This window comes from Hippoglossus stenolepis, chromosome 12, assembly GCF_022539355.2.
Source record: "Hippoglossus stenolepis isolate QCI-W04-F060 chromosome 12, HSTE1.2, whole genome shotgun sequence".
Classification (NCBI taxonomy): Eukaryota; Metazoa; Chordata; class Actinopteri; order Pleuronectiformes; family Pleuronectidae; genus Hippoglossus; species Hippoglossus stenolepis.
The window spans coordinates 8,458,164-8,470,125 of NC_061494.1; positions in this window are offsets into that span (position 1 = coordinate 8,458,164).

The window sequence follows — 11,962 nt, forward strand, 5'->3', positions numbered from 1 at the left end:
TCATAGCAAACGCTCTTTATTGTATTGAGGAGGAAGTGCATCTCTCTGCTGTCGAGCCGGGACCACATGTTCCCTTTTCTTTCAGTTGCCATGATTTTTTTGTCTCTTCCTTTGTTCGAGTGTCAGTTTGTGGTCACCTGCTTTCTCTCCCTGTCAGTTACAGAGATATTCGGCCAATCTGGAGCTTCTGTTCAGAAACACACGAGTCTCGAATCCACTTTCTATTTTAGTTTCTTCTTTCCAATGTTTCAAAAAATGCTCCTTTGTGTGGTTGTTGTCTTACACTTTGGTTTATTTGGAAAGCAGTGTTGTTGACTGTGTTTGAGGATCAACAACAGATGTGTGGGGTGCTGGATTAAGATATTTAAAGAATGTGAGTGCCCTCTATTGATTGTTGTTTATCAGGAATCTGCCTAATTCTGCCTTTTTTTGGCATTTCCTGTTCTTCTCCTACTGAATGTTGGATTTTTATCCCAACAGGTACGATTATTAGCTACGTCGGACGGTGTATCACAATGGCTAGGATAAATAGTAGAACCCTAATTTGAGTTGTAATTTTGAATTATAATAACATATCTCTTTATTGCATTTGAGTGGATTTGCTGCCATGTTGACACGTGGTACATGTAGCTCACTCACTGTTAACTGACTGCATTATTGATGGGGAAGTTGTGTTTCCTGACTTCAGGGGCATTGTAGTTTTACTTCCTTCATATTTACTGTTGGGGCCCAGTTCTGCCTGTGTTTTTCTGCCATGTCCATCTGTGGCTGTCGCCCCTGTTCAGGAGGAGATAGCAGAACAAGGTCATCAGAGAGAAAGAGACCAGGGGCAGCACATCGGCAAACTTACCAGCAAGTTCCTTTATACAAACTTTAGATAATGTTGCATTTGAATTGCTCTTTGTCTCCATTTTCAACAGCACGCCTGTTTTCCAGATACATTGATTGACTGGGATCATGTTTTGCTGCGTACACCACACTGCAGACGTGTGTAACAGAGTCCTTTGTGCCACACAGCCTCTTCATTTCTCCCCTTATCTCTCCTCGTTCTTCTCCTCTCACTCTCCCCCGGTGTTCCAGCGTTTTTTTCCCCTTCTGTCTCCCACACCTGCTGTTTTATGGTAACGATAAAGGGGACCTCAACCTTGAAACATGACAGAGCACCCCCAACTCCCACAACTACAATCATCTAAAAAAGACAAAAAAAACAACCAGATCTCTTCTGCTCTCCTTTACACACGGAGTAACCTTGGTGTAACTTTTGCATTTCATCCTCTTTTCTCTGCTGCCGTATCACCCCGCGCAGCTACAACCCACTCCTTCACCCGAGAACTACAAAGTGGGTTTGACGCCTTGCATCTTGTGTAACCGCGGTCTTTGAAGACTTTGGCTTTGAGCTGCGTGTCTCATCAATTCCCTACGCAAAAGCTAAATTTGAATCTGAGGCGAGCACATAAGGGGGTAGCTTATCTGCCCCACTCATTTAATGTTATTCATTCATGCACACTATTTTTATGACAGGCCGTGCATGCAGAGCTGTTTTACATTTTTGGTTGTTTATGTAACCATCATCAGTCTGCATATGGATGTTTGTATGTGCATGTTTAGAGACACTACAGTAACTTCTTAACTTCCCACGAGAGACAAAAAAACCACCGGTTGCTTTTGCAGGATGCATGAAAAGGGAGTGATGCTTTCAAGTTTGCAATGTTCTGCCTGAAAGTTATGAGCTGGAGATGGAGAATAAAAATGAGATCAAGTCTGGTCAGTTGAGTTCTTTCTGGGTCACGGCACTTTGATGTAAATTCACATCTTAACATGAGTGAGAGCAGAAAACACAATAAAACAGATTCCCCCATTTCCAGTCGCACCGCAAAGTGAGTGGTTCTTATCGCGGTGAATTCCTGACTTATTTGTCATCCGGGGGCCGTGGATTTGTCACATCAAATCTGCTTTTCTCAATGAACTGGGGAGGGGAGAGGGAGATTACAGGCTCATAACGGCGAGTCAGTTTTTTTTCACTCTCAAATGAAAGTCTTCAAGAGGATGATGCAGAGAATAGGGCCCCGTTCTACGCAGCGACATCTGATTCTCACACCACCACTCAAGCTCTTTCTCTCCGTCCATCTGCAAATATGATTTTCCACTGCCCCCAATCCATTTGAAAAAAATGGCGATTGTTCGGTGAACTTAAAGCCGCCAGAGCCACGCCACTCTTCTCCTATTCTTCAGGCCGGCCAGAAAATCCTCTTCAAGGCTGATCCACCACTTCACTATCAATATCAGAGGAGGGGAAGGAATCAGTTGTTATCGCTCTGTCTCATCAACTTACGTGTAATTGATTGGCATTTTCTCGATTTGTTTTGTTATATTTTAGTCCTCAGCTCTAATTCTGTCCGTCATTGATCTGTTTCCACGTCTTCTCACACTAGCACTTCCCTACTTTGCTCGGTTTGCTCAGAGATCCAACTGAGCCACATCAAATATCCTCCCTATGACCTATTTTACCATGTTTGTTTGGATTCTATTTGCAGCTCCTCTGATGATTTGATATTACTGCCTAAAATATGAGCGACTTGTTATGTTTGTTTTCAAACCGCAGTACTACTTTCATTAGCATATAAAAGGCTTTTTTTTGATAATCCTTATCTAGTTTGAGGTGTTTCTCTATAAATTATTTCACAGCTTAGTGGGGGGGGAGAGAGACAGTCAGACAGATAAGTTCTTTACCATTTCAGAAAACTTGCATTCTCAGACCTGATTTGAATTAAATGGACTTTTAGATGATTAATGAATCAATTATTAGATACAGCGTCGGATCTTGCAGCACAGACGCTGACAGCTTTTCAAATTGAAAGAAGCATAATCGTTGCAGAGAGAAGTCGCCCGCCGCCGACTCAGTGTTCTTCATGTAATTATAAATGCATGAAATAATTAACAAACAACTCCACGGTGAGGTCGTTACACGGTCGGGTCATTTGGGGTCAGCAGCGCGGGCCTGGGTGGCAGACGACGGCACTTTGTCTGAAAGGGACGGTAACGCACATTGAGTTCATCTTGTAGCGAGAAATGCACCGCAGGCTTTTAGTGTGGATGACGCTCAGTGTGAGGCCTCTCCTTCTTATGGCTCAGTGAAAAGCTCGGTGAAAGCGCACACCACCACCCACCCTCCAACACCACCTCTACCATCCACACTCACTCTCTCAGCCCCCTCCAGCTCCATTCTTCCAGAGGGACGGCTTGTTGACATCCATTAGGAGGTTTCCCAGCATTGAGCCGGGCCAGGAAAGAGGACTAATGATGTAATTCCCTGAGAGATGACATTAAAATGTCAAAATGCCACAGATGACATCATCCATTTAGCACACATTTTCCTATAATATACATTTGTCTTCCTTTTTTCCCCTTCCCCTTAGCTTTCCTTCCTAGAAACTGGAGCTCCCCACCCATTACCAGTGCCTCCATTAAGGTGTGCAGCCACTCGATGGAGGACAGACTGGACTAAAGCGTGGGGATATCATCAAACCCTGTCTTCTCCCGCTGCTATAAATGCCCTGCTCCAGAAAACAGGCTATGTGTGTCACATGTGTGCGTTACATCTCTCTTTCCCTTTTTAAAAAACTTGACCTTTGCTAAATCACGTTGGCTGCAAAACAAAGATCTCCATACCCTGGAATACTCCTTCCTCCACCTCTTTTACAGCTCCTACAACATGTGGGATTGATTCTACCTCAGTTATCTGTACTTAACCTTAAGAAGTGTGATCCCATCTGATCCTAATTGTGCTAAGACATGCAACAGAATGAGGAGGACATCTCGTACAAATGGTATTTTGCCTGCACGCTGCAGCACACAGGTCAACAAACACACAGAGAAAATGTGCAATGTGAGTTATATTTGTGTGAAGGAGACTTGACAGCCCTCTATTCTTCAGCTCAGTGAGTGGGCAGGCTGAGGCTTCAATAATGGATGCTTGAAGGCAGAGTAAGTAGATGTGAACTGGAAGCAGAGAAGGGGGCTGCGCCTCACTCAATAATGAATCAATTGATCCCTGCTGCAGATGATGGATCAGGTTGCCATGACGACAGATGCACTGTTACCGGGAGCACGGAGAAGTGGTTGTTTCCCAGAACCGTGCTCAGCGAGCGGGTCCTGCCTTTTAAATGTGTTGTGAGGCAGTTTTTTTTTTAATAAAGAAAAAACAGAAAATATTAAGTGGTGGATTAATGCAGCCAGATGGATCCTCTCCCATGAGGAATTACTGTGCACAAACAACAATCCATCACATCACGTGAACAAATCCAAATCTATTTTTCTCTATTTTTACCACGAGCACAGATGTAAAGGTGCCGCAGGTGCATGAGATCGTATTGGCAATAGCTTGCAATCGTTGACTAATCATGGCGTTCCTGCTTTGATGGATGTCTTCGCACAGACTCAGAGCCGAATACACATGTGGGTTTTATCGTGCATGTAGCGCTCGCATCTAAAAAAAAACCTAACATGTTTACTGTGTCTGTGTGTGTGTGTGTGCGCGTTCTGTTGCCGTGACAACGTGGCTGATGCTGGGTCCAGCTGGGACCGTGTTGCCAAGTAACAGCTGAGTTATGAGCGTGGAGGAGAGGAGCGTGGGCATTGTTAGGGGGGAGAGAGGGTGGAGGCAGCAGCGAGGAGGTTACGAGGACTTCTACAAAGACGGCAGCCAGCAACAAAGACTGGAAGCATGAGGGGGAAAAACAGCTCCGAGGGTAAAAAAAAGAGGAGTGTTTATTTAGGTTACAGCTCTGGATTGAAAAACAAGATGTTTTTCATCTCTCTCTGTGCCTTCCTGCCAGAGAATATTCATATTTAGTGCATCTCTGGTCTTTAGAAGAAGCATGCAGATAAACTGAGGCTACATCCATACTGCAGATATCTCTATATCATCATACAACGTCTATACAACATTTTAATTTGAAAACAGCACTGAAGTTGGCTTCGTATAGGTGCTTTGGAGATGGACTTGGACTGACTGCTCCCATAGTGTTTTGGGGTCACATGACACGATGACGTTTTGAAGTGGCATAATTTCTAACCAGCTTGCATCATGTTAAGTCAGCGCTGCGCAGAGCCACATAAAGTGGATTGCACCTAGTTCTGATCCCCATCCATGCTTGCATGCCTGAAATCGCACATCAACACACAGGAATTTTTGCAGATAGCTTGTTTCCTACGCATGTAAACAGTTGTATCATTGTAAAATACAGAATTGAACTGCACAACAGCTGTTAGCAAAGACGACCCTGTCAGAAACACTTGTATCAGATTCTACATGTTGTGTTCTACACTGCTAGCCAAGGCTAATGCCGGCCGTTTTCTTCTGGAAGGGAGTCATGTGATAGGAGCCTGACCAATCAGTGAAGGCCACGCCGTGAACCAAAAAAAACCCCAATCAGTAGGTGTTTCTGCCCGTCCACTAAAATGAAGACTCTTGAGTTCTCAAAATAAAAGTAGCAGTGTTTCCAAACTTGGAATGTTGACTCCATGCAGCAGAGTTGATTCTTTTTCAAATGAAAACATTGCAGTTTGGATGTAGCATAAGCCACGGCAGCGTCATGAGAGATTTGCTCCATGCTAAGCAGCAGCCAGGCAACTTTGATTATTCCTTCCATGAAGAGAAAATTGGAGTAATGAGCGTGGAAGTGTGTGTGCAGAGGTCTGGCTGCACTGACCCTGCCTCTAACATGACTACACGGAGGGCATGTAGCCTGGGATGACTCACAAGCGGGCAGAAATATCGGAAACAGTCCTGCTCCAAAGTCCTCAGCTGTAAATTATTGTGTGTCCTCGTGGTGCAGGAGGCTCAGGCATGGAGCTGCAGCGAGTGGCCTGTTGTTGAGTCAGCTACACACACACACACACACACACAGACAGGAGGACATTACATGTAACTCACTCCTGAGCTCAGTGTCATGGCCGTGCTGCAGTCTCTTGGCCTGTGATGCATTAGGCTGCTGAATGGTTAATGGTTTGTGATCGCAGCAGCTGGTCGTGTTTTTCAGGATTGTTTCAAAGACGGGCCACACCCACAAAATCCCATCTGTGTGTCAGATGATTAAAACGAAAGGATGACGGTATGTTCTTATCCATCGCCTGACATGCTCATTCACACAGATACTCCCATGAATCATTGCAGCTCAACCTTAATTCTGCTCCTTCCTCGTGATTATGCAGTTTTACTGTCGTGTCGGTATGGTCTCAGGCTCAAGCTCAAATTATTTTGTTCATGCTCATTAAGTACACCTTCCTTTCCCTCTGTCTTCTGCCGCCTGAACAGTCTGATTTGTTGTCATGGAAACTGATCATGAAGTGCCTCTGCGCTTCGTTTGGGGGACTAATTGTCATCCCCCAAACAAACGCATGCTCTCACACTTGCACTCGCCGCCCAAATCGCAGCATTTGTCGCTCTCTTTGTAATAATATTCTCATGCTCCAGTACTTCTCGACAATAACCGCCACCTCAAAGCCCCCAAAAAATTCCTGCACCAGAGTGGAGTGAGTGAGTGAGCGAGCGAGCTGAAAACAACAAACTCCACCAAACCAAAAAAACGGCTATTGAACTTCCTGGAACTGTTCCCCGGCTGCTCGCTTCAAAAAACGCTTGATGAGTTTTTCCACCACATCAGCCTGGGAAATGTGAAATTCGACACTCGTGTGCATGTGGCGGCCACATCCGGTCCTCTGCTAAAGGGGGCGTTTATGCGACACGTCAGAGATCATGAGACACCGTGTCCTTCTAGATATGTGCACTTCACGGGTTACAGGTGGAGACAGGACCGACCAGAAAAACAAAAACAATGAAGCCAATGTGGGCCCCCGTGCTTTATATAACAGAGCTCGCCTGTGGCAATTGTGCAATGCGGTGCAGTTGTCTGGGCTGATGTAAACAGAGCCTCAGTGCCTCTGGAGGCTCAGCCATGTGCCTTGATGCAGCAGTTATGGGCACATGCCCTACTTTCATAAATCAGAGCTGGAAAAAAAAAAAGGAAGCAGCGGGAGGGGAGAAGAGGAGGAGGAGAAGGAGGAGGAGGAGGGGTGAGAGGGGATGCCGGGAGAGAGAGAGATTTTTCTAGGGAAGGAAGGGAAGGGGGGTCGGCTGAACAAGGCTCATATTGATGTTCCAAACACAGCTGCAGGCGTCAGCTGACTAGCTGGCCTGAAAGCAGCCCCGAGCTCTGCCTCCTGTCTTTATCAGCTTACACTGTGACCTTTCTCTCTCCACTGGAATAGATCCCCCCCCCTCTAAACCTAAACCCACCGCCTACTTTCTCCCCCAACCCCATATCTGGCCCTTCACCATTGCCTGACTCCGGACGCTGGTCTGTCCTCTCTGACATCTGACTTCTAGCCAGGGTGGTGGGGAGGTTAGGGGGGTTGTTTGTATCTGCATGCCTCCAGAAACACTGGCTCTCTTTTCAGCACATCAGCACTTTCGTTTGTCTCACATGGCCGCGTTTTCAAGCCTCGCCCCGCGCTCTTACACAACTCACCATGAAGTCACTGTTGCTCCTCACGTCCGCACCCAACGGTGGAGGACAGAGAGAGAGCGAGGGAGAGAGAGAGAGAGAGAGAGTGGGATGATGAAGGGCTCGGTTACTTTGAAAATACATGTCAGTTCAGCAGGGCGGTTAGGCAATGTTAAAGTCGTCTCGTGTTGGGTTTCAGCGAAGCGCTCCTCTAAACAAAGACAGAAGGAAGGATTTGGATCCTGTTCTTAAAGTGACAAGTCAGGTTTGGACATATTTAGTAAACGTGGAGCTGGCAACGGTTCAGGGCGGGTTTGAAACAGCAGTTGTCGTCAGGAGTCTGTCCCTGAGGGGCGGTATTCGGCAGAGGTAACTGTCAATCACAGGTCTGCAGGCCTCATGGGCTTTTTCTCAGAAAGACGCCCCCTCCATGCACCACACACACACACACAAACACAGCACACCTCCCCTTGATGACGCTCTTCAAGTGTTACTGGATAGTGTTTCTATGGGAGCTGTCCACCCACACACACACACAGCAGTGCCTCGCTCCCCTTCCCTCCCCTCCCAACTGTTTGCAGGAAACACTCATGCTTCTCTGGAGATGTTGCTCGCGGCGGCTCATGCACTTATAAATCCCGGGGTCCTTTCTTGGAAAAGAAGGTCTTGAAAAGATACATACATACGCACACTGAGAAGGGAAGAAGTAGTGGGGGTAAAGGGAGGGGGGGTGAATCACACAGCTTGCCAAGTATATCTCCGCTGGAGAGGTTGGATCGAGTGTCTGCTTTCTGTGGGAGGCAAATAAGGAGCATATTCTGTGCTTCCCCGGTTACTGTGTGAGAATCGGAGACACTGCGGTATCCAGGCAGACCTCAGCGATACCCAAAACATCACAGGAATGAGAAGTGCTTGGCGGCGGAGGACAAAGAGGGACGGATGGAGGGAAGCAAACAAGAGAGGAAGGCATGAGAAAGAATAGAAGCGTTTCAAGGCAGCCATCGCCGGCTTCAAATGTCAGTCAGCTCCGGGAGAGACAATGGAACACAGCTGTTGCTAAGCTTTGAACTGCAGCTGTCTGTCTGTTGTTGGCATTACTCGTGTGTACATGTGGTTGTGTTTGAAGACAGTGCTGCTATAAAGAATTACAGGAAGATTAAGTGTATATTCAAATGTAAGAGGGTGGATCAAGGTCACGGGGCGTTTGCAGAGAGACACATGAGTAGGTGGCGAGCATGTCCGGTGTGCCTGATTTAGACACCCTCGAGCAAGAGGCAGAGACGAGGAGGGGTGGGGTGGCAGAGCGGCCGCGGTGCTCAGTCTGGAGTGGGCTGTAATGGTTTGAGGTTGAGGGTCAGAGAGGGGGAGGGAGACGAAGGACAAATCTGCAAAGGACATCTCACTCACTTAAAAAAAAAAAAAGAAAAGAAAGAGAAATCTGCATCTGATTGAGGGGTTGGGAGACGAATCAGGAAATGAAATTCGATTGCCTTTCTTGGCCGGTTCGTGACTGAGACGGCTGCAGTGTCCCCGTCACGCCTGAAAAGTCCTTTGAGTGCCTCATTATCAGTGTCATCTGTGGATCATTGGAGAACATCTCATCCTCATCTCAGCTGCTTTTTGATCATCCTCCAGACAATGCGCCATTAGGCCCAGGCTGATTTTCTAAAGCACAGCTCAATTACTCGAGGGGAGAGGCATTAGCATATCAGAAAGCACAGGCGTGACTCTGCAAATAAAAGAACACATTAGATTCCCCCCCACCCACACACACACACACACACACACCCAGCCCCTTTCAGCAACTATATGTTTCAATTATTCATATAATGTAAGACTGAGTAGTCACACCTTGGTTTGCAGTCGAGGAAGTAAAAACGTTTTTGGATCTCTCTCTTTTAGCATTTAGGACGTTTCACCAGAGGTGAGAGCGCGTTCAGCAGCTTCGTCACACGCACACGATTGAGAAACCTGACAACATGCCTCAGCGTCATTATGTCGTACATGTCACTTTTCACGCTCCACCATTTTGTCACACTAGTTGAGAGTGCCACCCTGGGTGCCGAGTCAGCGCCTGCTCAACGACACAAGCTCCTCAATTATTCATAAGAGGGAAACACACATGCACACACACACACATGTGGTCTCACTTTGCATGTGTGCATGTGTCTGTCTGCAGACAGATGGCCCAGAAACGAGGCCTCAGCACCGATCATCCTAGAAAATGCCATCAGGAGCGATCACAGTAAATGGAGGCACCTTGGCCTGTGACGATCAGATGACTCAGCATTATATCAGAAGAGTTTAAATGGAGGAAAGAAGCCAGAATATCAGCTCTGTTTTTTTGTTGAAGTGTTGCGTGCACCGAGGTTAGAAGACTAGGAGTAGTAAACTTCAGCCGGAATACAGAGGGAGTTTCCCTGAATAATATATCAGCCCCTTGATTCAACCTCACTGTTTTTCTGCATGCATGAGTAAATTCCAATGCGTGCCTGCTGCAGTGCAGGGCTCTGCGTCGCTGCTGTACATGAAGAATGTGTGAATACGTGTGGGTGGGTGTGTTTATTTGTGTGTGTGTGTGTGAGTGTATGTGTGTGCGTCAGCCGCTGACTTTGTGTTCATTCCACAGTACATTGATCTGGCTGCTCACTAGACTGGATGGAAAAGGGCCCGGGGCGAGAAGTGCACACTGCATCAGCAGATGGGAGAGCCCACTGTGTTGCCATCACACGGCATTCCTCCTCACTGGGCATGCTCAGTGGGCCACGCCCCACACACACAGACACACACACGTTGCCCCCCCTCTTCCCAGGGCCTGTTTGAACCAGTCAGTCGGAGGTGGTGGCGGCGGCGGCAATGCTCACTCTTGTTTCTCATCTGACCTTCAAAGCCAGGGGTGGGGACAGTAGGTTTATGGGGGAGGGAGGAGGGGTGTGTTTTGGCTCTAAAAGCTCTTTGGTGTAGCGCGGCTGATATGTCACTCATTATTTCCACTCTGTGCTTCTGCCCTGTCATGGCCTCCCGAGATGCATGCAACAACCCAGAGTCTCACACGCAGAGCCAGCACAGGCTCCACTATAGTGAGCTCTAAGAAGACATGACACCACCCTCATCAGATTAACCATGAACTCATGGATGTGTGGTTATAAACAGTTGATTCACACTCTCTTAAATATACACATCTTCTTGACATTATCGTCATCACAAGTACAGATCCGCTTCTATACACAAAAAAAGGAACTTGATGTTTAAGTGTAATATTAGTCCCCTTACATAACTTGATAAAAATAAAAACAGGAAATCACTTCAATCACTTTTTACACATATTGTGCTTGTGTATGATTAGAGGTGCAGTCGTCCTCTGGGACTGATTCAACTGAAAGACGTAAATAAATGCAGGAGCTCGGTTGTTAAACTCAAAGCAGCAATCTAATATTCAAGTTGCTCCATAATCTTCACAAACCAATCTTGGAGCCTATTGGCTACTGTCTGTCGATCAATTAGCCTCTGGGGGCAACAGCCAGTATTTTGGGGCTTCTGGATATCCAGGCTAAGACTCCATCTTTCATTCAGTGCACACTGTTTACATTTCTCCAGACATATACTTTTTTATTTACAAAAACACCTATAGGTGTTATAGGTTGGATAAAGATGTTGACAGCGATCTTCATGTGAATGCATGTTAATGATAAATGAAAATGTGTTTTGCCTCTCTTGCTCTCCACGTGCACTGTTTACCCAGTGGCAACCAACGCCTCCTCAAATGTGATCATTCAAACTAGAGACAGAAACCAGCCTGTATGATTTTTCTCCACAAGAACCAAGAGTTATTTAATGAAGAAAATGTTAAAAACCAAATGTGCCTGGTTTATATTTGTAAAATAATGTCATAAAAAAAGGAAAGAAAGAAAAACCAGAAGGTTTCCGGCCCAAATATAATGTCCCTCTGCAACAGATTCAACATATTCACCTGCAGAATCTGTTAATAGAGATTACCATTAAACAAACTGGACACAAAGATTCATTTTTTTTAAGATGACATGTTGACATGTAAAGATATAAAAGCCCACCACAGACACAGAATGAATATCATGACATGATTGTTGTTTATGAGTGGCATCATTCTGCGGTGTCCTGCCCCGCCGAGCACACCATAGTTTACACATCATCACTATTATCTTCGCACGCTGGCTGCTGACAATGCAGAGAACTGAATCACAAGCTGAATGCCTCTGTGAGTCAGATGGCACGCTACAAACAGAGAGACCTTTTTTTTTCTTCTTCTCCTCCTCTCAAATCTAAATCCCTCAGGCTTTTACACATGCTCTCTTTGTCTTGCCACCACATTCTGCTTGTCTCCGGTCCTTCCGTCTTTGTTCGCTCCCCTCTCCGACTTGCACGGCTGGCTTCCTGTTTATGTCAGGCGAGCATCAGGCCAATCAGCTGTGAAGGCTGTG